This window comes from Molothrus aeneus, chromosome 4 (genome assembly GCF_037042795.1).
Source record: "Molothrus aeneus isolate 106 chromosome 4, BPBGC_Maene_1.0, whole genome shotgun sequence".
NCBI classification, from domain to species: Eukaryota; Metazoa; Chordata; class Aves; order Passeriformes; family Icteridae; genus Molothrus; species Molothrus aeneus.
Genome location: NC_089649.1, coordinates 8,827,310 through 8,854,031, shown reverse-complemented (window position 1 = coordinate 8,854,031; position 26,722 = coordinate 8,827,310).

Genomic DNA, 26,722 nt, shown 5'->3' with positions numbered 1-26,722 from the left:
AGCAGTCATACCTAAAGCTGCAGCTCCTCCTAAGTGGAATCAATGAGCAGTTAGTCTGCCTGTGGATTTCTGGATTGACTCCAATGAACTGAAATTTGCTTGTGTAGATTTTGTGGTTTTGGATAACAAAGGCATCAGATGTGCTGTGCTAAGTTCTGTTTCCATATGCCCTGTTTTTGAGGCTGTGGTAATAATAGAGATTAGTTCAGTCACTGACCTGACACACAATGAAAACTTTTTCATTAAAACTTTGCAATCACAATAAGGAGTAAAGATCATCCAGTTATGAAAACCAAGGAACAGTTGACTGCAGAGTGTTGGGCCACTGTGAATCAGAATGATGGGTGTTTTCTTGTATTCCTTTATGAAAAAAAACTCAAAAAACAAACCCCAAAACTTAGGCTGCTGCCTTTTGTCAAATCAGGATGAAATATACCCAAACACTGACAGTATTCCCCTCTAGTCTACATGTTGAACAGACATTTCACAAGCTTGGGTGTTAGCTGTGATTCAGGTGCTCAGTGGTACACATGGTGACTCCTCCTTTGAACCCAAAGTCAACATGAATAATGTTTTTAAATCTCTTAATAGATTTGGAGTTTACTTCTTGATTTTTAGAGGAGTTTTGATTCTGTTATTCCACAGCTCGCAATTTCAATGGGATATCTGGAGACAAATGGACTTCTTCAATTTTGATTTCAAATTGTCAACAGACAAAAGACTTCTTGGCCTCATATAGAATCCATAAGAAGTTCCTTTGTACATATCACAGGGGTTGTTGTTAGCAGTGGCCTCACCTCTAGAAAAAAAAGTTTGGGTTTTCCATGTCTGAAGAAGAAGAAAGAAGAAGAAAACACACTGCTGGTTCTGTGAGTGATCCTCCTGGCAGGCAGGATTTGCTCTGGCAGGAGCTGGCACTGCTCAGCTCTCATTTTCTCTATTCCCTTCTCTTCTGCAGCCCTTTCAGTATGATTAAAGACTTCTTAGTTGTGCATGTTTCTCATACCACAGTCATCTATGCAAATGTGTCAGAGGAGAATTTAGTCAGTGGTACAATGCAATTGGATGCTCTGGTTTCATGCATTGTTTTGGTTTTGCCTGTTCCACTATGAAACTTTTTCCAGGCTTTTGATTTAAAGAACAGTGGGGTAGAGATGAAGCAGGGAGTTAGTATTTAGGAAATCTCATAGTAGATTGTGTTTATGGAATATTGTTCAGAAATTAATAATTAATAATCTGAGAGCCACGCCTTGACATAAAATTTGCAGCCACCTGGAGAGCAGCTCCTGGTCCTCAGGCCCTCTTGAAAATGGGAATGTGGGTGTTTGCAGTCCTGTTGGATGAGGCTGTTGATACCATGTGTGACCCCAGGTACTTTTTTGGGATGGGACGGATCTGATGAGGGCTGCAGCTCTCAAAATGCTGCTGGAAGTATCTGTCTAAAAGGTTAGAGAGGAGAATTGCTGCCAGCACAGAGGGAGAGTGTTCCTCAGAAGGGATGTGTGCACACAGATGTTTGGCTCTCACTGAAAGTTCACTTGATTTAGGATTGAAATGTGGTGTTAATAAACCAAGCAGAGTTGTAGCTGATGTGTTGGCCAACTGGTTGCTTAATGTGATCCTAATTAGCCAAGGTCCATCATCAGACAAATGTGGCTAGGTTTGCTCTGATGTGCTAGTTCTATCATCTAAGAACAGAGAGATCTTTTCCTGACACTGTGGATGTGCAAAACTTCCCTGAGCTTGCCTCAAATTCCAGTGCTTTGTGTGGGTCTGTGCTGGTTGGTGCTGTCCCTAAATACAGTGGAAAAAGACATGGCATGCATTTGTGAGCATCTTGTGCCTAGTTTTACTGTGACCCCTCTCTGAAGCAATTTGAGAAAATTCCTCTGTCTTTCCAGACTTTCAGCTGGAAATGCTGCCAGCTCATTTTGTTTGTTGCCATTATCATTATCTAAAAATGAATGAAGAGGAATAAAAGAGTTGTGAAGAACATACTGGCATCATGAAATTGTGGCTTGTGTTTACAAGTCATTTAAGTAAATCTTATAAAGTTTAAAGGAGGACATTTTTAAAGTGTTCTTTATTCTTAAAAGCTGACAGACTAATTAAAATAAATAATCTTGTTTTTCCCTCCACATTGTGGCTGAAGGTGTTTGACTGCATAAAATAAGCACTGAAGCCACTTGTCCTCTAGTGGTATCAAGTCCTGTAGCTGATGTGTTTTCCTTATGTGCTACAGGAATGCTTCTGTTTTGAGTTGCAAACTAAGTTGAGAGGACTTTTTAGTAGTTTAAAATCAATTAAGCATTCTCACTAGATTTTTATGAGCTAGGTTGTGTTCCTTTATTGGCTCTTAAGCCTGATATTTCATTGCTTATGTCTCAGAACCTAAGGGAACACAATTTTTTCCATAAGTAACCATTTCAGAAGGCAGGAGACTAGAATATGAGGAAGCAAACCCTGTATTTAGTCAGAATTGCAAATTTTCATTCTTTATAGTTTGAAAGAGTGTGACTAATACTGTATTCATTAGTTTTACCTTTTGTCCTCTCCTTCCATTTTTATTGACATCTGCAATGTAATATCTGTTAACTTTTCAGCTAAGTTTTGTAGAACTCAGACTTAATAGTTGAGAAAAACTTTCAAACCTTTCATGCCAGTTTTATTTGGGGAAAAAGCGGGAGAAGTTGACAGGGTACTCATCTCAAGTTCAGGAAAAGGAGCAGGAGTTCTGAATCCTGGAGTTTGTCTTCTCATTCAGGACAAAACTTCAACAGCTGAGCTCAGTTTTTCTAGTTAAACACCACATTCACTTAAACACTATAACCATACTCATTTTGCCTTCTGTTCTGCTTTGCACATGAACTCCAATACTGTAGTTCATGTCCCCTACATTCATGACTGAAAGAAATTGAGATATTTGGAATACCTTCATGTGGTAACTTTGGAAAACACCCAGAACAGAGGCAGAGTGTTGTTTTCACCTGAACCCTGGCTACTGTGATGCATGAAATCAAACTGTTTAATATTCACAGTCAGCCTTCATTTGATGTTTAGGTTTTGCATCTGAGGATTTGTACATGATTAAATGCAGTCCAGACCACGTAAAGCTGGTTCATGGACTCATCCATTGCTTCCTTTGATAAATTCCAGGAATTTACAGATACTTGTTGGCTGTCTTGTCTTTGTGTTAATCTTGCCAGTTGTGTCTTCAACACAGATACTTCCAAGGATTGAAAGCTCCTGTGAAATGAAGGGGGATCCTTCCAAGTCTAGGCTTCACATACCAAATAGAGCATTACTATTGATCACCCAGTGCCTGTTGTGTGGGGAAACAGGAATTAGATTTGCTGCTTTTGCTCTCACATCCTCCGTGAATAATAATCTCAATAACAGATAATTAGAAATTCCAAAGTCATATAAAATGCCAAAGATGCACTTGAAACAGTGAGTGACTACAGTGACTCAAAGCGGGAAATATCTTTATATTTTAAACTGTGGTTTTCTTGGAAAAAACCCCCACCAATGCATAAGTTCTAAAGGATATGGGTTATGGTTCAAGTTTATGGCTTTTAATATTTTTTAGATTTTAAAGATATTACCTCAGGAAAAAAACCCCAACCCCTAATCTCAAGATTCCATGTCTCTCCTGAGATGGAAATGTAGAAATGTTATTCTTATACTGGAATAAAGATCTAAACCCACAATACTTCTCTCAGAGAGAAGATGCACATTCATTTGTTTCTGAGGGAATCAACAATTCATCAAATTATTGAATTAGAAAACCCATTCTTTGAGTTCCTGTTGCAATTTGATATCACAGCACAAACCTGTCAAATGTAACATACGTTTCAGCTGATTTCACAAATATTTCTTGCTTTCCATCAGGAGATTTAGGAAAATTAAACAGAACCTCATTTCTTTTATTCAGTTATGTAAGACATAGTGCTGTTTCTGCTGAATATAACCTTTAATGAAGTAGGGAAGATGCTATTCATTATCACCTTAGAAAATAGTAAATTTTCATCTTCTTTTCTCAAAGACACATTTTGAAAGGCTGTGCTGCCCAACCATATGTTCTGTATTGAAATAAATTAGAGGGACTGGGAGGAATTCTTGTCATGGTATTAATACTGCTTGCTGCAGCCAGCACTAGATGGTGCAGAGGTTATATCTTGAAGCTGACTAAATATGCTTTTTTTTCCCCTCTTTGTTTGTATTTTGGGGTGTGTTTGTTCAGTTGCTGTTAGGTTTTTTCCCTTGGCTTGGTTCACAAAAACTCCTGAGACTGACAGAGTTGCTGAAGGAGGTGAGTAGAGGAAAGGACTCCACAGTACTCAGCTTGAGCCAGTTTATTCAAGTCTGTATCCATTACATTCAAGCACATAACAGTGTCTGGTGTGTAAGGAACAAATAAATTAACAAAATGTTACACTTTAAAACAAAGTTACACTTTAAAAAGCATTTTGAAAAGGAGCGGATCTCTCAGGTTTTGTTGTTTTTGTATATATTACCTCATTAACAGTAAACCTCATTCCCTTCTATGGAATTCTGGTGAAATTCCAGTTCAACTGCTTTAATTGTGTTGGCTTCCTATATAATTAACAGCAGTTTTCAAAAAGGATCAGGGCTTGTAATAGCATGAAGCAATTATCTGACGGTATTGGTCAACATGTGACTCAAGCATGTAGTCATAGGCTGAGGAGAAAGGAATTTTGGTAAAACTGTATTTCTGATTAAGAGTTCTTATTTGTTTATCAGATGTAGCAGTATTTACCCAGAGTGTCACGGAATGTAGCCCAAAAGGTACACGTGGTGTGTTTGCACTGCTGTGCCTGGGGCTCTGGGTGGGAAATCATTTTTTTGGCTGGTTCCTATTGCTCGGACCTCATACAAATGAGCGCTCCTCCTTCTGGTACTTAGGAGGTAAGTATATAGTTTAAAAAAATATTCAGCCAACCTCAGAACTAACTTTAAAATAAAAAAAGAAAAAAAGGAAAAAGAGCAAGGCAAAAACTTAATAACTATAGCTCTGCCTGGAATAAGTTTGGGCAGCAAGGCATAGGAATCTCTAAGTCTGTTGTGACAGATGCTAAGGGAAAAGAAATTCACCGGCAGCTTTTTTTTTTTTTCTGACCTAAACCAGGATTATACAAGTAAGATAAGATTTATCTTCACTAACTGCTTGATTTCCCACTTAAACCCCTATTTAAAGATTTTTGAGGATTTATGAAGATTTAAGAAAAATAACCCCAAACCCCACAACAAATACCATCTCAAAACCCCAAAGCCTAACCCAGACATTTAATTATTGCCCTGTAAGAGGTAATACAGCATAGCTGCACCACTAACTCCTGAGACAGCCTTGGAGGATCCATGGCCTCAGCCTAAACAGCCTGGGAGAGAGCTGATGCTGCTGCATCTGTCCTCACAAGGCTCTGCTCAATCCATTCTCTTTTATTGAAGCAAAATGAGCAGAGCGCTCAGACACAGACAATTAATGTAGAATTAATGCATGATCCTATTATAACATGCTTAACCTTTACTAGATCTCTTAATTTAGTTTAATTCAATCCTAATCTTCAATTAGATCAAAATAATTCCTATTTGGGAGGTAATGAGGAAGAACATCTTGGGTAGGGTGAGGTACAGTGACTCTCAGTGGCTTCACTGATGTAATCAAGGGCTTTCATCACCAGTAACTACACTGGAGTGTGTTTTTCTTGCTGTGACTATTCTGTAAATAAGTACTTCACAACACTTCTCCTGTCCTCTTTTTAAGTTGAATAGTGTCTGCACAGCACTCCAAGATCTCATGAGAAGTATGTTGTCAGGGTCTGAATCTGGTCTGGACCTCATGAAGACATTTAAAAGCATGTGTGCCTTTGTAAAGACATTCAATGTGCATTTAAATGCAGATTAATCAAGTTATGGCAATTTTTCAGAGAATTATAGAATTTCAAGGGTAATGTTATGTATCCCATTGTATGAAGCTTGTTCACTTGATCAAAGTAGTATTGCTGAGTGTATTCTGGATAAAACATCAAGCCAATAGCAGGAAAAGTTATCTCAAGAGAGTTTAATTTTTTTTTTTGACAGCTGATGATAAGAAGTTTGGTCATCAAGCCCAAAATGTTAGCATAAAGGGTGTTACAGTTGAATTTAATTTGGTTACACATCTAATGTGGCTAATTATCTAAAAGTCAGTGACTTTGAAATCTTCCTGCTGTAGAGAGCTGAGGCACAGATGGGGAGCCCCCTTTTGGAGGCTCCCTAGCTTTGTTTTTCTAATTGTGGCTTGCCTAGGAGCCCTGTGGGCAGACTAGAGAGGATGAGGCTGAGGAGGGTTTATCACATGGTGTTCATTCCCCCTTCTGTGTACTTTTACATGTTTCCCACAATAATAGAGCTGTCTCCTCTCACTGTCCAGAAATACTGACACATAGCAAAGAGATCCACTGTGTTTTCTCAGTTACCCTCAGCTGTAAACATCCTTAGAAAACCATGTTGTGTCTTTGGATAAAAATTATTCTAAATAAACAGGCTGCTTAGGAGACAGAAGACGACTTTTTAAACTATGATTTAGTTCCTACAAGTTCATTTTTCTGTTTCAGATTGTGTTTACCCTCATGTGCACATGATGCAATGCACCACAGACTTGTCTTCCACTCCACCCCATTGAACATAAACCAGACTTTTTGGAGATCAAAGACATAAAAATTGCAAAAGACAGTTATTTAAGTCATTGAAGTAGTATGCCTTTTAAGGTAGGTTCATTCCCAAGTGTAGATTAACTATGGAGTTGGAATTTTTTTTTCCTTTTTAAATGTTGTTTTGGAATGAACAAATCTTTGCATTCCAGTTTTAATAGGGGATTTTGATAGGGAATTTAATAGACATCTGCAGTAGAACAAAGTTCTGGCAGAATATTGAATATTATCTGTTTGAGATATTTGCTGTGTCTGAATTTCTCATCTGACTTCTTCACCTGCAACCCTCTGTCCCTAGGAGTTAAGAACAAAAGGCACTGGCCAGGTTAGCTCCCATCCTTCCAGAAGTTTCTTCTTTTCTCTTGTCTATCTTCAGTTTTCCTGTCCAAGGGGATCTCACAATTTGCATCTTTTTTGGTTTTTTTTTTTTCCTTGCCTTCTGGGCTTTTTGGGGCACTTCTTTGTAGTTTTGCATCTCTGCAAGTAGACAATGAAAACATCAGTGAACTGCAAGCATTCAAGCCTTTCATTCCTGTCAGTAACATATATTGCATTTTAGGAATACCTTTTACAATTGAAAATGCTTAATGAATTAAGGTATAAGATCAATCTGCAAAGGTGTCTGAAGTTACAAAGAGGCACTAGAGCAGTGATCATCTGCCTCCAAATACCTGTTAAAATCAGGAGAGAGCAAGGTGTCCTCATAAGAAACAGGCTGGAGGAAAAGGGAGAATATCATATAGAAAGAGGAAGATTTTGAATGAATTATTTGTATTGAAAAATACATTTCACAGTGAGATTCAGGGCACTTAAATCAGGTCTCAGCCCTTATTTAAAACTCATCAATCAATTGTGACTTTTCAGTGCACTGGTTTACATACCCTAATATATGCCCATGAAACTACCTGTAGTTTGAAACTTGGCCAGATGTTTTTCAGGTTCTGAAATCCATCCAGAATATGTTTGCAGGAGGAATATTTCCACAGATTTCCCTGTGGAAAATATTTCACATGTTAGAGAAATAGATAGACGGATCTTAAACTTCTTAAAGAAAAGTAAAAAAAGGATAGATGGATCTTAAAAGGAAAAAAAGGTGCAATATTGAAAAAATTTATATTGGAAGAGAGATCTGTCTAATGTTTTCTAATTAAAAACTTATAGGTTGTATTTAATCAAAAAGCAAATGCTCTTTCTTTACTTCTCACAGAAAGACCTCTTCTGCTGTCTTTTGACAAATGTTAGTTAGGGGGGAAGATTGAATCAGATTAGGGTGTAGTTTGGATAAAAAAATTCTTGAGATTCTTCAGGACTAACACTTACCTTGAAAAGAAGCTGCCTGTTCTCTGCTTTGTCATATTGTTTGTAAGTTAGTTCATTCTATTTTGATTCTTTGTTGTGGCTTCCTCTGTGGTGAAGACATTTTATTAGAAGCAAGACAAAAATATTTATAACTGCATTAAAAGTACTTCTTTACACACTCATTTCCTCTCCAATTTAAAATATTTTTTTCAAGTTGACACTTTCCAATCCTCCTCTAATGTACTGGAGTAGTTGAAGCAGAATTTTGAGTCAATCTAGGTACGGTGATAGCAATCCTGGGCAGTGCAGGATCCATGCACTCAAAGATGAAGTATCTGGTGATGCAGAAAGTGTTTTGGCAGATAAGAAGGACAGGCTGAAATGCATGTTAAATACTCTCCAGTATCAAGTGATAACATCTCTCTAGTGTGCTTTGGGATGTCTGTAGACACATTAAAATCAGCTGAAAAATTTTCAAATCTCAAACCCCTTGATTCTAATACATTTTTTTAAAATACAGCTAATGTAGTTCATTAGTATTTTGAGAAAAATCAAGCAGACTTTTCAACACTCAGCCACCGAGTTTGGAAATATTCAAATATTTCCATGTTTAGAGGCCTCTGTGGCCACAAAGAAAAATATGCTAATTTCAACCAGATCTTTGTGTTCTCAGTTCAAGTAGTAGCTAGTATATTATAGGCATATACAAAGCTGTTCTCCTCCCAAGAGATATTATAGCTGTGAATGACTCTTGGAAAACAATATTAACTTGCTGCCACAACCGGATGAGCTATAAAAATGAGTACAGATAATACTGTGTTATGTTTTCTTGCTTCTGCAGCAGCCAGCTTGCATTTTTGCCCCTAATTTCTTACCAAGGAAAAATAGCTTTCAGGGCTTTGCTTCCAGAAGTTGTGGTGGAATTGCTTTTATGAGCTCTTCCGTTTTCCTGCTGCCATACATCTGGCAGTCAGGCGTGGGCCACTAAGGACTCTGTGGGCTGCACTCAAGCCTTTGGCTGTTACCACTACCTTTATGGTTGTTGCAATTAACCTTACTGTTCCTCATAAATTGTTTTCACATTTTTATTTTTTTCCCTCTGGAAAACAAGCAAACATTTTTTAAATCGGCGTTGGTTCTTTTTGTCAGATGTTGTTTCAGTTACTCTGATGGTCAAGCCTTGGTCATAATTTTACCAATAGGATGTACAGGATTCACAGTTTGTACCTCCACCCAAGTGTGAGCAGTTGTTCTGAGTGAGCCACTCCTGAGATGTGGATCTGAAGTCAAGGTATGGCTTCCATTTCAAATCTAATAGCAACTAAATTTCAGTTGAGCATTTGATTCCGGTAAAACTTCATGTTCAGTTCCATTTAGGCTGAAAGAGGGGCTTCTAGGGAGTTCTGGAACAGGCTTTACTCAGAGACTTGTACATTCCTGAGGGAGCTGGATTGCCACTCTCCTTCAGGGACCTGCCTTGGACATGCTTGTCATGCCTTTGCAGTGGTGCCCTACAGCAAATATTTACTGTTTTCATGAAAAAACCTTTTCAGAAATAATTTTTGCCTGTCTCATATTCTGGTACTGAGTTTACAAGTGCCTGGTGTAATATCCTGTGTCAGCAGCCAAAGCCTCAAATGTGAAGTCTCATCCCAGATTTTTATTTCAGGTGACTAATTCAGTGTGATCACTGTGGGCAGTGCAACTGGAGAACTTTGTTCTGTTCTTTCTTTTTTGACTTGTCATGGGTTATGACCAGATTTCCTCAAGGTGAACAGTATGCTGAAAACAAGATTTAATTAACATTGGTTAACACTTCCCTGCAAAAATTTGTGATTGAGCTTTCCCTTGGCTTCTGTTAGTAATGAATGAACTTGGAAGGACAGGCTCTAAAACCAAGTGACAGAGTGGTCACCCTCAGTGGTCACCAGGATCTTGATGTCTGGCAGATTGGGAATACTCTCAGTTGTCTCTGCCGTTAAAGCTGCCCTGGCTGTGGCCTTTGTGAGCAGCTGGGAAGCCTCAAACCACAGTCAGAGCCACAGCCCTGTGCTTCAGAACTCCCTTGTGATAAAAGGAGCAGGGATTAGTGTATGGGACCTGGAGCTGAGCACCCAGGCTGGGCCCTCTCATGATAGGGACAAAAATTGGGGGCCCAAGGAGCCCCTAGTGCCTCCCCAGCCCTTGGCATGGGCTGAGGGTAGCCCACTTTCTTTCTACCATCTAAAAAATGTGTATTTTAAAATTTTTTTGGTTGTTTTTGGACACAGGAAGAAAAGAGAAAATTAACACCCATTAGTGTAATTCTCTTACTTCTGGAATGAAATGAGATTTTGTTTCTGTCTTAGCCTTGTGAAGAGAAGTGTGGGGAATTCAACAGACCTGATCATGTTATGGTTTGGTCCAAGTGAGACAGATCTGCTGTAGTCAGGCTGCCTCACTGTCTGTTCTGTGGCAGGGAGAATTTCTTTTACTCCTTTTGCTCTCAAGAGAAGGCAGCCTGCCACCTGTGAATTCACTGAGAGGTCATTTTATTAAGGAGAATAAGTGGTGAAGGAGACAATGGGAGAAAATTAGTGTCAAGCATATTTCTTAACTGTCGCAGACATCTTTTTATGAAAATCCTTTCCTTAGGATTTTTTCCTCCTGAGAAGCTGAGAGGCCTCAGGAACAAATGTAAACAACAGTGATTATCTGCTCTTGTGGAATGCAGCAGGTGGATCTGTGATTGGCCCATGTTGGATGTTTCTAATTAATGGCCAATCACAGCCCAGCTGGCTTGGACAGAGAGTCTGAGCTATAAGCCTTTGTTATCATTCTTTCCTTTCTATTCTTAGCTAGCCTTCTGAGGAGAACCTTTTCTTCTATTCTTTTAGTATAGTTTTAATATAATATATATAATAAAAAAATAAATCAAGCCTTCTGAAATATGGAGTCAGATAATCGTCTCTTCCTTCAACATAAGACCCCTGTGAACACCGTCACGCTTAATTTTTTTTTGATTGTTGTCATGCAAACTTGGAATGACTTTCAAATCTTGGAACAACTTATGGAAAACTCTCTCAGTTCAATGTAGGTTTACATGGGAGTTTGAAATTATTCATTCAAAGCCTTGAACTTTGAGAACTGATACCAAAGTTTGGCAGGAAGGCATTTTCTTAAGAGTAAAAATTTTGGTTTGGTTCTTTTTTTTAAGGCATCATGTTAGAACTTTTATGGCATAGGTTCATCTTTCCTCAAAGCAGTGCTGAATAGATGGCAGTGGCTGCAAAGCTGTATTCCAGAGGGCAGAGTCTCCAGGGGCCCACTCCTAGCATCCCTCTCTTTTCCATCAGCTCTGAGTTTCCTCCAATTTTGTGCCACAGCCTCTGTTCCCAAAATCTTGGTGAAGGTTACTTGTTCAGTGATAGCCAGATGGGTGGAGCCTGGGATGGTTCTTGATGTGTTCTTGGCAAGGAAAGCCTTACTTAATGGAAATTAACTTTTTCTACTCTGTAGATGCTGTTAGGAACGGAATGTATATACCTCATACATTGTTTTACTTATATTGTAAAAAATGGTGCCATTCCATTTAAGAAGGAAAACCTGCCCAGATTTTTGCTTTCTCATTTCTTGTTTTGCTAGGAAGGGATATTCTGACAATTTCTATTATTATTATTACTTTTTTTTAAATTTTTCATTTTATTTTAGGATCATTGATCTAAAAACCAAATCAACTAACAACCTTTCCCCTTAAAACCCAAGAACATATTTAAAGTTGAAGAAACTCTGGCATTCATGTGAGCAGTCCATGTACATCATTTGGTAAAGCTTTTTACTCCAGAAAGTTGCTACAAGTAACTTTGCCTTGGTCACAGTGGTTAAATTCCCCAAAAGTGGAATGGTTTTTGTAATTGCCTGTGAAATCATCACTGAGTGTTTCTCCTCAGGCTTCAGACTTACAAAGCCCAGAAAATGTCCTGAAGTTTGGTTGGAGCACCTTCAGTGTCTTGTGAAGCCAGTGCATGCTATACTTGATTTTATTTCTTGCTTGTGGCACATCCCATGTTACATTGCATGATGTTTTTCTTCCTTTGCACAGAAGTGTGAAGCCTCCCTCTAGATGATCCATTGAGATCTTTGTCACGGTTTGTGCTCATATCAATTTCTCTATTTGAAATTCTGTCAAGGCTTTAAGCTTTCCCAGAGATGAAGGCAGTGGCTTTAAGCTTTTCATGGAGACAAATCCTTCATGACCACAACAAAACAAAAGCTTGTAAATACAAAGAAAGCAAATTCTTCTTGTGAACTCTACGTGAAAGAGGGAGAAAATGATTTTATAAAACATGTCTATCTGCTGGAAAGCTGCTTAACTGACTTAAAGCTATGGCCTTCTGAACATACTTTTCTTGCTATTGCCTTACTTTTAGAGGTTATGAAGACTTTTGTGTCTGGGAAGTTGAGTTTTGCCCTTCAGAGCCAGAAGCTGAGAGCAGAGAACATTGCTGGCAGGTTTGTGGTCCATAAGATCAATGGCTGCAACTTTTACTTGAGATAGAAATATATAGATTCTGCTTGGCAGAAGGAATAGGTAGATGGGGAATTTTGCCTCTGAAAAGGCTGTGTTATGTACTGGGAAATTTACCTGGAAATGAGACTAAGTGATCCCTTTTTCTTTTGTCAGGGTGATACACATATCTCTTTTTGCTAGCATATCTCTTGCAACTTTTTCTGTTGAAAGCCTGATTACTCTATAAGAAATACAAATAGAATATGAAAGTAGGTCTGATTTTGACTAAAAGGGAATTATTTTTCCCTTTTGTGGGAAAAACCGAGCCATGGAAGTGCACATGGATGTTCTGGTTCAAATGAACTGTAATAATAATATAATTATTTTTTCTGACCCAAGTTTTTTGTGTGTGTTTTTCCCTCTGTTCCTTGAATATTTTAGACGGTCAGGATTCCAAATATAAGTATTATCTGAATAAAATTTTGATCTATTTTCAAGTTTAGTTATTCTTTCCGTTCATCCACAGGCTTAAGCATCATACAGGGATACAGAGCTCTAGCACATTATACAGGGAGAAAAAAAAAATAATCACACTGTATTTTCAAATTCAAATAAACAGGTTTTTTTTTTTTTAATCTTTAAAAAATGCTCTTGGCATAGAATTCAGAGTTCTCCCATTCATAAGTTGCTGTGGCTCTGAAAGATTTGATGCTTTTGATAAGAACAAAGGTGCAACCCGGTATTATTTTACCTCTCTGGATTTCCGAGGACATGTGGCTTTTGGAAGTGGCACTGATAGTGGGTTTTGAGTGAATGCTTTGCTCTGCTATTTCCATTCCCAAGTGCAGCAGAAAACAAAAGAGCACTGAAGCCTTAATCAGTGCCATTTTCCCCTGTGACAGCAGCTGTATCCCTTCAACTCCTCTCCTTCCGCAGGAGTCTCCCTGGGATGCCAGGATGCCCTGCCGGTTCACCAGGAGCCACAGACACATTGTCTGTGCCATTAATTGCCAAAGAGTGTGTCATTGGCTGCAGTCTGGAGCTTCTGACTGGCATTTGGAAATACCCAGTTGTTTTCCAAGTCCTAATGAAATTAGTTCAGCAGCAAGTTCTTTGCTGAGTGGAAGGGAGAGCCTGCATGTCTGTTACTGTGTTTATAAAGAAAGGCTCGTTTGTGTATCTCTAATTTTTTTTTGAGTGCTTGCATCTTGCTGTGACATTTACCTTATTTTAATGTGTGTGGGAGCTTAGTGATCTTTCATTAATTTACAGTTCTTTTCAAGTGTTCAAGACCACAGTAGGACTTTGGGAGAAATCTTTAAAAACCCCCAAAACCAACCCACAAATTTAAACTGTATTTTATTTGCACTTGAGAAGTTAAAGCCAGGTCTCAGGCTTATTGCTCTAACCTAAATGCCACTTTGTAAAAGAAAGGTGTGACCAGCAATAACCTTTCATATGTGCTGTATAACAGAATCTAATCTGAAAATAGCCTAACTTTGTATGAGTAGTGTAAGTTAGTTGTCTAAAATCTTCATGGTGAGAGTGGCTTACAAGGCAAGGAAGCACAGGAGAGCAGGGACATGTATTGTCTCAGGGGCTCCTAAACTCATCTTATAAACTTTCTTTTCCACAAAACAAAAAGTCAAGATGGTTTTAAGTATGATGTGGGGGTGATACTCTGGTATCTGAAGTTGACTTGACTGGACTTGAACCTGTTGTTAGAGATGAACAGAATTCAGGATATACAGTTCATGGAAACTTTCAAACATTCCTACACAGGGCAAATTCTTAATTAGGTGTCAGACCTGTGAGCCAGTCGATTGGGAAATGCTGCTGAATCGTGTAAATGGCACTTAGATCTGGTCAAAGCTGTTCATGTTCTCTATTCTAATATATTCAGTGATTCTGCACATTACAGTAACTCAGCCTCTTCCTTACTTGAATGTACACTAGTCACTCCCTTCAAAATTTGGCTGAGCTCCCTTGTTGTCATACAAAATGCACTGTTGTGTTTACTTTGTTTACATTTTTCTATCTGGGAAAACTCTGGCACACAGAGAACTGTGATTCCTGTCATCACACTGACATCCACAGTGTTCTTGAGAAACAGTTTTGCTTCTGAAGGCACAGCTCAAGGGAGAGGCAGAGATGTGGATAAAAAAAGGAGAAAAAAAAAGGATATGGAGGAAAATCCAGGATGAAACTAAAACCACATGGTGTTAGAGAGTGAGAATTGCAGCAGCAGGCCTTTGACAAGAGAGTACTGCTCTGGACATGCAGGTAATTGAAGACAGACAAAAGGATGGTTTTAAGCACAGTTTTATTAGGTTAATAGAGCAGGAATATTTCCGATAAGTCCAACATGGTGTTACAGGATTCTTACCACATAACTCATAACTCAGGATCATTGTTCTTTGGTTTACCCACAGGATTTAGCTTGTAACTGGAACATAAAGAATATGGCCTAAAATAGCACAAAACCTAATTTTTCTGCTTGACCAAAGTTTTGCTAAAGCTATGCCTTAAACTGCAGACACAGTGGAAAGTACAGGTAGTGGAAAAGCAGAGTAACAAATGAGGAAATCTCAGGTAATGGTATTTTTATTTCACCTCTGTATGGGTGTGCTTGAAGTAAAATCTGATACTAGCTAAAAGAAGCTCATATGACTGAGTAATAAAGTATGTTATGCTTAAGTAGTGATAGGCTACTTAGGCAAAATATTGGTGAACAGTTGATCAAGAATGTGACTCAGGGATTCCAGTGCTTTATTAACAATACAAAATGACAAACTAGGAGAGAGATCAGGGTCTTTTATGAACAGTGTTCTCTGAAGTCTCCTTTTTGCCACCTCAAATGTACTTGCTGACCTTCATATTTGTTTTAGTTGCTGTTTGTTAGTGAAGCAGATGATAAACCAAATGTTTGCATTGTAAATCCTGTAAGTTCATGGGCATTCTTAAAAAATATTCTATGTTGGCTCTTTAGAGTCAGAACTCATTGTTTTGGGGAGTGTATTAAAATATGAAAGATCTACAGGTTCAGTCTTTAGGGGTCCTTCCACATTTATATGATAAAAGTTAGGAAAGAGTGAAACTCAAGCTTTCCAGACCTTTAACTGTTTCTTCTCTAGTCTCAAAGTCACCCAGGAAAAGTATTCTTTCTCCTTCTGAGAGATCTCCTGGCTTTTGTTTTGTTTATTTTTTAATCCTATGGGGTGCTGGCTGATGTCAGAATAAAAAAAAAAAAGATAATTAGAAGAGATAAATTTAGATTAGTGACATGAATAATTAGTAAGGTATCAAATACTATATTTCTAAGTCCCTACAGCTGTGATAACCCTGTCAGTGTTTAACTGATCACATAAGAAAGTTTGCAAATTTTTCCTTTTTGACTTCCAATAGAAGCAGTTCTTGATCCCTAAAGAAGGTGCTGGGTGAGTTTAAGTGGTGCTAAGAAGTTGTGTTGTTATTGATGAAGGAAAAAGATAAAACCCCAAACAAACAGATCCACCCCCCAACATTCTTAGAGCTGGCTAGTCAAACCCATATCTGCCTTAGAGAATCTGGAAGTGGTTTTCAAGTTTGTAGATCCATTTAGGTTTCTTGGGCAAGTCCCTTCTTGCTGAAACACAACCACCCTGATATCCGAGGGTGAAAACCCTGGACAAGAAAGGGAAATGAGAGTTTAGTGCTTAGTAAAAGATGCTGTTCCCAAAGTGCTGGGGTGCAGGACCCCCATGCTCCAGCCAGGAAATGCTTTAGCTGGGGGGGTACATTGACTGGCCCCTCCTGTTCACTGCACTGCTGAACATTCACCATGAGAGCAGTGGCTTTCTTTTCCCATGTACCAAGTGTCCAGCATGATTTGGTGCCTGAAACCATTCTCTGGAAAACATTTGTTGTGTTTGTGCTGCTTTACTTTTATCTGTTTATGACCATGATTTGGCTTTTGGATGCGACTTTGGTTGTTGTATTGTGGGCTGCACCTGAGCTGGGCTTTGATGCTAAGCAGCTGTGTAGTGCCACGCTTGCCTTGCAGCCTTTCCTAAGGTGCAGTTCCTTGAAATATCACCGCCCACCAAGGCAGTGGGAAGAGCTTGGACCTGTATGGAAGATGGATGACTGTGAGATGGCTTGGTCTTCCCCAATGCTGTCATTCTGAGCTGCCTTAGGATGAGCAGAAAAGGACAGATCTGAGAAAAGAGGGTGCACCAGTTGAAGTTTAGGGAAGTTATTGGCAGATAAAATGTCTTGTGTTTTGTCTCAATTTGAAAGATATATGGGCCCATTAAATGCAGAGGTCTGAGTCTAGCAAACACCAAGGCTTTCCCTGCTAATCAGTGATTTGAAAACTTCTCTTTCCCAGAAAAAATGGAACGTGCTGTCAAAGACTTTCTTCTTAAAAGGCATTTCTGGCCTGCCTGCCTCTGACCTGCCTATTATTTATCCTTTCCTGGCATGAATAGAGAACATTTAGTGAACATTCTGGTTTCCTTCCAAACTATAAATAAACTATTGCAGGTGAACCTGGTTAAATGTCAGTGATCTGCTGTACTAATTGTAAGAGGCTTTAAGCATTCAATTGCTGATCTTTGCAGGCTCTAAAATTTTAATTCATTATTCATAATTTCTAAATCATAGAATCTTTTGGATTCCAAAAATTCAGAAAGCAGTTTGTGGTGTAAATGGCAGATTATTTGTTAAAACAAGGTGAGAAGTGTGTCACTGTGGTTGACTTTCAGTTGTAGCTTAATTGTTGGAAATGATTTCAGTTATACACATAAGAAAGATTAACTTTTACACAGGGCTTGAGAATTCCTTGTTAATTTTGTGCATCGTGTGCAAAAATAAACTTTCTCAGGGACTTTGAAGCTAACCTTACACATGGCAGCTCTGTGAAAAACTGTTGCCACTCAGTTCAACCATTTGCAGCATTGCTTTGAAGTGATGGTTTGGGCCACATTCATCCCCCCTGGAAAAGTTACTGAGGCCATTAAATGAGGAATATGGTCCTGAGTTCTTGTGCAGGTTTGCAAGGAACGTTGCCATATGGGCCAGTGTGCTACCAATATGATTTAAAAGGCATCTGAGCCAGAGCAGGGGAAATAAAAATCCTTACATTTGCAAACTGTGATTGTGAAAGTTCATGTGTATGAGTCTCTAGATTTGAAAAGAATTCACTGTATTCCCTGTTGCTTCTAAGTTCTTTTAAACTTTCTAAATCCTTCCTTATCCCTTTGATCTGAAACAGAATAAATCTGATCTGAATGAAAGCTATTTGTCTATAGAATAATAATAAAAATATAATTTTTCTGTAGAGAGGGCTGAGGGTTTAAGTGTGAAAGCTTTTGGGGTTTTAGATGGTCCATATTTTGAATTTGCTATAACTTTGCCTCCCTGCCCCCTCCCTCTTTTATTTTTTCCTCTTTTTCTTGTAGAAGATTTTTTTAATGCTGCTTGGGCTTCTTTCTGTGCACTTTTGCAGTGTGTGTGTAGTTAAGAAGATAAACTGGAAAAGATAGAAGAGACTTATATAATTTGAGTTAATTAGTGGTCTGAGGTACTCTAAACTGGCAATATCATCCTTTACTCAAAAATGTGTCCACAGTCAGTAGGAAAGGAAATCTTTGGAAATGCTGTTATCCCTAGCTGGTCCTAGGTGTGACATTCAGTGCACATAGCTTTAAATACACTCTACACTGCTGCACTGAATGCATTTAAAGTACTTGTCAGTCAGTTTTTGACCCTTTGGCCATAGTCCACCCAATGTGATATCCAATTGCTTGTGAATGGATCCACTGTTTGTACCTGCACAAATCTGCTTCTTTGGCTTTTACAGCTATTCCTGATTTTTTTTTTCTTTTTTTATTTTGCATGCAGAAGGGCTTCCTGACATCTGCTTCAAATAAATTTTTTTCTTATAATATTCATATATGCCCCCTTGTCCTGTCATGTGTACTAAACTGAAAATTATTCTTGAATAGACATCCATATCATGTAGGATTTTGTGTACTTTTCATAAAGGCCATCTGGATTTGATCCTTCTGGAGAGAGGCAGGATGCTTTGTTTCTTGACAAAGTTTTGTATCAGAAACACTGTCAGGAAGGAATCCATGGGCCTTTCTTCCTTTCAAACCTGAGATAGCCCTGAGTCTGTCTACAGCTTGATTTCAGTGGCTTTTTGAAAGTCAGAAATCCACAACCACAAAGGGCTTGAATAGCCTAACTAGCTCAGGAAGGGGTTTCAGTAATGGTGCCACAGACTTTCATTTATGGAGTCTGCACAGCTGTAGCAGGCAGTTTGCCAGGGCAGCAAATTACCATTATTTAACATTTCTGAAACTTTTAATTAAGCTTGTTTTATGCTTGCAGGCAAACTGGAGCACATATTCCCATCCCCCACTCAAGAATGTTCTTGGCTTCTCCATGAGCTCTCCTAAGTGGTCCCAGTTCTTATAATAATGTCATCCTAATGAGCTGTGCAAAACATGGGGTGTTTTGTTCTGGGGGCTTCATGTGCACCAATTTTGCTTTCAGTCCACGTGGGTCTGCACCCCATGATTTTTGAGTTTCAGGTTCATGGGGAAAGAAAAAAAAATGGAAAAAGCACTGTTTCACAGGGGTTTATGTGGGTCCCATAAACTGGCCCATATTCTCTCTAAAGATGTGTGAATCTTAGTTAACCTTTTATGAAAAGTTTTGTGTTTGTAAAGAAATTCAAAGGGGGCACATTGTGGAGTTTATGACTTCATTGTGAACATTTTTTACAGCTGTAATCCTTCCTTCTGAATGTTATGTTATGGCTGCTGCTCTTGCTGTATGGCTAAGGTAACAAAATGGTTCCTCTCATAAAGCCCTATTTGCAGATGGCTTGTGAAACATTCAGCTTTGCAGATGAATTGTTCTATGTCTTGGACTGTGGCCACACATGCATTTTTTTGGAAAACTTGAGCAAAATTGGTTCAATCGCTTGTATGAGAGTGGGCAGGAAAACCCAAGTCCTGCAAGGTTGGAAAATAACTTTTAGAAGTAAGTATTTTATACTCTAAAAGAAGTGCCTGAATACGTTTTAGGGGGGTTATTTCTGGTTAAATTATAAGCCAAATCTAGGCAAACCTGGAAAATGCACCTGTGGAGTGAGACTGAGCAGAAAAGCTCCAATTCTTTCTGGATATTTTCCTAATCTTTCATAAAGCTATGACTTGGTGAAGGAGGTGCTCCTCATGTTACATCCTTCAGCAAACTAATCCATTACTTAAGAAAGGTGCAGGGAGCAATAAACATAGGGTAGCTTTTTTCTCGGTCAAAACATGAAGGGTTGTCAAAGCCAAAGCTTTTCAAATGTTTCTGAGTCAAAGCAGAGTCCAACTGGAAATGGTTCAATCAAAGGAAGAATTGCATATGGAGGAAAACAGATGAGATCCCTCTCCCTTCTGCCTCATTCTGGGCATGGATTTATACTGAACAAAACTCCAATTCCAGTCCTTTTTCTAAAGAATATGTCATTGTTGTAACAAGTGGAGAAGCTCCAACAGAAGCAACCCAAGTTTGGTGTCAGCATAGTGAATTCCTTGGAGATGATCAGCTTGTTTGTGGAAGAGCAGTGGTGGCCTGCATCAGAAATATTTTCAGGGAGTAGCCTCAATAACAGCCTCCAGTAGGACTGGAAAGGTCTGTTCATTCCATCAAAAGGAAATAGACATTTTTTGAAGCTGATTTTCTGAGTTGTTCAGAAGTACTTCTTAGGCTGTGGTACAGCTCTTTCTTCACTTTATATCTAGAAAATTGTTGGTGATAGGGAGCTGATTTTCTTTTTTCCAGACTGCTTTTATTTGTGTTTTATTGTGGTTCTTTGGCTGATATAATTCAAGAACTATGAATGTAACAGTAAGTTTGTTGAATAGCTTAGCAACAGTCCTCGTTAAAAAAAATAATGAAAACATTAGTTGTCATACAAAGTATGTTGGATTCTTCTGCCCAGTAAAACTGAGCTAGATGGAACACTGAAACCTTTAAAGTTTGATTAGTAACTTATGGCCTGATAATAGGGCTTTGTTAGCAAAATGATGCAGCTGGAAAAAGAAGTATTTTCATTGGGCCAGCATTCTGATAATTTTTTATATAACTTTTAAAAACTATTTTTAAAAACAGGAGAAGAGAATTAAGGTTTTGCTGTTCCAATTCATGTACAAGTTGCTAAGTTGAGGAGCTGGTGGAGCTTGTAGTGTTTTCTGCTGGCCTTTCCAGGAAATTGTGCAAGGATGCCTCATATGAAGTGATTGGGAAGCAGCCTCCTGGTCTTTTGCTGTAAAACCCCGAGCCATTAATATTCTGGTAACTAGCAATGGAGAGTTTTTGGTATTAAATCAGTTTCACTGGAGCAGTTCTTGTTTATGTTGTGGTGATGTTAGAACGTATTGTGTACATCTCTGTTTAAAGGATGGGATAAATGACTTCAGCTTGGCCCACAAATATAAACCATCCTTATTTGAGAACAGCCCTGTAAAACAGGAATGCACACCTCATTTTAGGTCAAAGCATTTGTGAGGAATGTGTCCAAGGCACCTGCAGAAAATTAAAGCATTTACTCCCCCTGTACACAAAAATTTCAAGAGGTAATTACCTTCAGTGTGAAACATAGTACAGCTCCCATTAGATGGAACACATGGAGCGAAAATTGAATAGATGCCTTGTTGGGAGTGCTTCTGAGAATTAATAGGGCTGCTGAGAGCACTAATAGGGGTTGTTTTCCCTGCCCTTGTGCCCAGCTATCCCTATCCTGGTCTTTTGGGGTTCATGATGAGGCTGTTGTCATTTGACTCAGCAGACAGACAGACTTCCTCCATGGCACTGGCTCCTGCCAGCAGCTTTGTTTCTGTGGAGCTGCTGCTGCCTTTGGAGGCTCCCACTTCTCCTCCCAGCCCGCCCGACTCCCTCGCGCTCCGTTCTTGGTCTCCGTGCCAAGGGCTGGCGTGGTGTCTCTGCTTTTCTGTGACTGCAAGGACGAGAGTGAGAAAGTGGGGCTGCTGGCTTTAGCATCTCTCTTTTATCCTTTTATCCTTTGGGGAACTTCCTCTGAGGAGATGGAGCTGAAAGTTAAGATTTCACGCTTTGTTCTGGCAGCCGAGCCACAAATATCCAGTTTCCTCTCTTACTGTTTGACGTTTTGTTTATGTCTCTTATGTTACAGAAATAGAGCAAAAGGTCTTTGTGTGCAGGTTTTCTGCTCCCTCTAACTACTGAATGACAATCAGGTTCGGTTTGAAGCTTGCACTGGTGTTTCCTCTCTTCCTGCCAGTTTTGGACATCTCTGCCAAGTGGAAATTGTGTGCCTGTCCAGCTGTAGTGAATGCTCACCATAGGTTTTGTAGCAATTCAGTTCCATCTCATGGCTGTCAGGTAAACAAGGTGTGAGATGTGCTGTGGAAGCCTTTGGCACTCACAGAGCCCTCACTGTACTTGAAGAGGCAGATGGTGCACTGGCTGTTGGTGCTCCACAACAGGGGTGTCCTGCCATGCAACCTTCTGGGCCACCTTGGCTCTGCTCCGGATCTATTCACTGGAATTGCTTGGAATCCTGCTTGATTTGAATGTTAAAGCCTGTTTAAACATGAATGAAAATCTTTAGCCTGCAGTAGCGACTTTGTAAGTAGTAAGTTTGCCTGTGTGCTTCAAGCTGCAGTGAAATTGTGGAAGGGTTTGTCCATTAATTCACAGATGTTTTCAGAAGATCTATTGTGGAGTTCATTGTCAGTTTGCAGCCCTGTCAGGTGGGATTGGAATTGTCCCCAAGCCTCCCAGAAGGGAGGCTGCAATTTCAGATGTCACAGAAATACCTCAGGTTCTGTATCTCAGGCTCAGGAATAAGCTCCCATGGTTTAACATGTTATGGCATATTGTTGGTTGTGTTTTGGATGGGTGAAATTCAGAATCCATCCAAGCCTTTGGCTATCTGAGAAGGAAAATAACCCTGAGATGCTTCTTTGCTTTTTTCCCTTCCTTTCCCCCCCCCCCCCCCCCCCCCTTGCAACATATAATGATTTGTCTCAAGGGATGGGGAGGAGGTGGGAGTCCTCATGTACAGCACTTTATGCTTTCTTGGGCCAGACTTATGAAAAGCTATGATCTCTCCTTTTGCCAGCATTAAACATTGGAATAGTCAAAATGCCTGCTTCTGTCAGTTCTGACATAAGTCAACATGATACATGCAGTGCTTTGCACTGCCCCAAAATGTATTTTTTGTTCCACTGCTAGCAGTGATGCTGGGTAATTTTCAGGCCTTTAATAATGTCTAAATAAAACCTGGTTCATTTGAGAGGAAAAAATTGGTTTTGCCCAACCAGGCGTACAAGCTAAGCATGGAACTGGAAAGGTAGATGCTAGCTTTTTTTGGTGTCTTGTCCTCACTGATAACCCCCAATTTATGCCTATTGTGTACATAGAGAATAATTTGGCATTTATGACAGCTCTGGTGCAAATCAATTCCCAGTTAGAACAAGTGGTTTTTTAATGTTTAGGGTCAGTAAAAGATAACAATCCACAGTTCCATTTCAGTCTGTAGTTCTTCCCTCAAAAAATTCTAAGCTACTTTGATTAATATCTTGCCTTTCCTTACAGACTTCTTTCCATGTGAAATTAGAGACTCAGACATTTAATACATTTGTAATTCAGCATTTCCTTTTAAATAGTGGTTTAAAGATCAAAAGAGCTGTGAGCCTGTGTTGTCTGTATTTTCCGGAACGGGAAACTTTCCTTACACTGCTTTAATTGTCAGCTTTTCCTGTCCTTTTCTTGCCCTCACTTGATTTCAATGTAACTCTGCTTGTATTTGATTTAGATGGTCAAGTTGCTTGTATAGTTGCCTATGGTTTTGACCAGCATTTTGGGTGAAGTAAAGGTGGTATGTATGAAATTGAATCCAACTGGATTCTGAAATTTTAATACAGATTTGAACTTGAATGATTCCCCAGACTACTTAGTTCTAGGAAGCTTTGAGTAGGATAAAGTCATGGAGTCTTGAGCTCCTGAGTTGCTTTTCTATGTTACTGTTTTTCTTTTTGTTAATTGCTTTTTGTCTGAAAGTGGCAAAATAGCAATTCAGCTGCCCTTCTGCTCCTAAAGGAGATTATTAGTGGTGGGGTTTTGCCTCCTGTACTTTATTCTGTGGTGTAAAATAAGTTCTGTTTAACATTTAGCAAGGCAGTTACTTGCAATTGTGAGGATACTCTTTGGGATTTTAAGATTCCTGGACAGATATTTGCTGAAAAATTAGTTTAACTTAAAGAAAATGGTGTTTGGACAGCCTGGCATGTTCTCACTGCTGTAGGCATTCAGAAATGTGTTCTTGCAGTTGAAGGCCATCATCTGGGAAGATTCAGAGCTCCCTTTACTATGGTTGGGTTTCTAACTGAACTTAAAACAAAGACCTGTGTTCGCAGAAAGCTTTAATAGCATGGATTTTGTCCTGTACATCAAGTATAATTATTTTATTCACACTAGATGGTGTGCTTCTGGTTTTCCTCATAATGAGGGTAATAGTCTAATTTGTACCTAATGTAGCAAGGTAGCATAAAACTGCCTGGGGCAGCTCCTGTGCCTCTTGTGACCTTCAGAGCCCAGCAGCATCTGGTTCTTGTGGACACCAAGGCTCTTCACTGCCCATGTTATCATTGATGTATCTGGTAATCAGTGCTCAAGAAGTTGGTTGGAGGTAGTTGCACTAGATTGCTCCTCTCCCAGCTACTCCAGGAAAACAGGACTGCTTATGCCTTTCAGTTGTGATTCTGGGGAAATATTCTTTCTCTATTTGGATGAATACACACTGTGTTATGCAATATCTCAGGTAGTGTTGCAGTGTTTACATTTCCCACCTCAGAAGCAGCCTTTAAGTAACTTCCAGTTCACAGCAGAAGATGAGGCTCATGTGATTAACATGGGTATGATAGGTAAGGGCTGGAAGGGGCTGCCCTCCCTGCAGTGCCTCCAGAATCCTTCCTTCATCTGCAATTACTTCTCCTTTATAAACTTTTAAAAAAGATACTGATGTAGCATCCAGCAGAATGAGACACCAAGCTGCTTTTAGAAAGACAGTCATACAAGTAATAATGAACTATAAAACATAGCCTTGACAAGGAATAAATGCTGGCTAGGACAACTTTTCCTCTCTGGATCACAGACAGGTGCTATCCTAATGGAAACTCCAAAACTGAGGGGAGACTGAAGAATCATTTCAGAATCTGATGTAAGAACCAAATGGCTGCAGTTCAGTGTTACTTCAAGAGTTGGAAAGTTAAAAGTAATCCCAAAAGCTGAATTAGTGGGCAAACAAAATGCTGGTCAAAGGTGCATAATAAAAATGAATGTTGTTACAGAGTTACGCAGTTTTCCATGGGAACTTGCAAGAATTTTGTGAATATGATTTGTTTTTGTGCATGCATATGCTTGTCCTTTAGCTTTTCAATATGGTACCTTTCTAAGAGAGAAACAAAAGCAGTTTTGATAAATGGTATTTTCAGGGATATGGTGTGTAAACCATCTAAGTGTGAGAGTTCTTAATTACTTTTACAGGATCTATGAAAACCAAAGTATTGTGCCCAAGAACGGATTTGAATGTCATGACTGAGCACTTGGAATCTGTCCTGGTCATTTGTCCTAGCACAGAGAAAATGACATTCTAAATAACATGAAAATTTCAAGCCATTTTAGAATGTATGGAAGGAGCTGAAGATGGAACTTTCTACATTGTTTTTTTATTTATGGCCTGCCAGCCCTTTGGTACTGGCAATGTTGTTGTTCCTTTTGTGGTTGTTTTGAACTGCTTTCAGAACAACACACAAGGTTTCTGTGTCCTAATATGTGTATATAGTGGTGGTGTTTGTACTTATATGTGTGCCCTCACCAAAAACCAGATGTGCCCTCTATAAAACCTATTAATTTTCATACTTTTTTTCCATTTTTTATTACGGTTTGTTTTGAATGGCCCCATTGTTTTTACCTGAGTGTTGTGCTGGTTGCTCTCATAATACTTTAAAAAAAAAATTTAAACCAGGACATAGGGAGAGACCTTTCAGACATCTGTTTTAAATTAAATTGCTTTAATTTCCCCGTATGACATCTTCTCTCCATCATCTCTGCTAATCCTTAGTCAACATGTGCAGGACTTCATACATTGTCTCATAGGCACATCTTTAACTTGTATTTTCAACTAGTTCATAAACATGTTTGCTTTAACATATTCTCAGATCACACTTATTGGGTTTTAAATCCACAATCAAAGGCACAGTGTCCTTTGAGTGTCATTTCAGTGTATTCAGCATCTTTTAATAAAATACAAGTTCAACAAGCCCAGCTGGCAGTTCACAGGATGTGTTTGGACATTCTTTCTACTTAGATTAACTGGACTTGACTCTTAGATGCAGTTGTAATTGTGCAAATCCACATAAACTTGAAGCTGTCCTTCAGATGGTTTCAGAAGAAAAATGATTGCATCTCAATGTGTCAGTGGCATTGTCTGGTCTTGATGTTCCTTAGAATTTTCTCCTCTTCCACAGCCATGCTGGCTGGATGGCAGGTTAAATATTAGGCAGTATTCTGTAGTAAGCCATGCAATAAACTTTAATTTTTAGATGTGTTCTGATCTGATCAGTTGTTTAATTCTATTTAAAGGAGAGGCTTTTCTTTAAAGTCAGCAAAAAGCTCTGAGTTGTGATTTTGTGTTCTGTAGGAAAACAGTACTTTTAAAATTGTGTATCTTGACTTTATCTTTTTGGAGGGAGAAGTGCTAAAGCTTAGGGCACACACAGTAATGCCTAGGTATAAAATACAGCCATTGGAACACAATGCTCTCTTGAGCTGGGAGAGGACAAATTTGGCCATGCAGAGACCATAGGCTGGAGGTGCAACTCCTCTAGGTGAGTTCCAGAAGTGATCTCAATGTTGGCATCTGTTTGGCCTGAATGAGAACATCATGTCCATGGGCTTGAGAGATAAGTGAATGTTCTGTAGGAATTCAGGATGAAGGGCTTTGGTCAGCCAGCACTGTGTTTTATCAGAGACTGCTAAACTGGTCTTGGAAAGCAGTTAACTACTAAAATTCCAAGAGAAACGTTTTGCTTGCATCCCTTCTCATAAATGTGAATGACTGAAATGTTTAAAGTGTTTGAAAGGTGGCAGTAGGAGCTGAAGGCTACCCTGGAGTTTCCCCAGGAGCAGAGGTTTG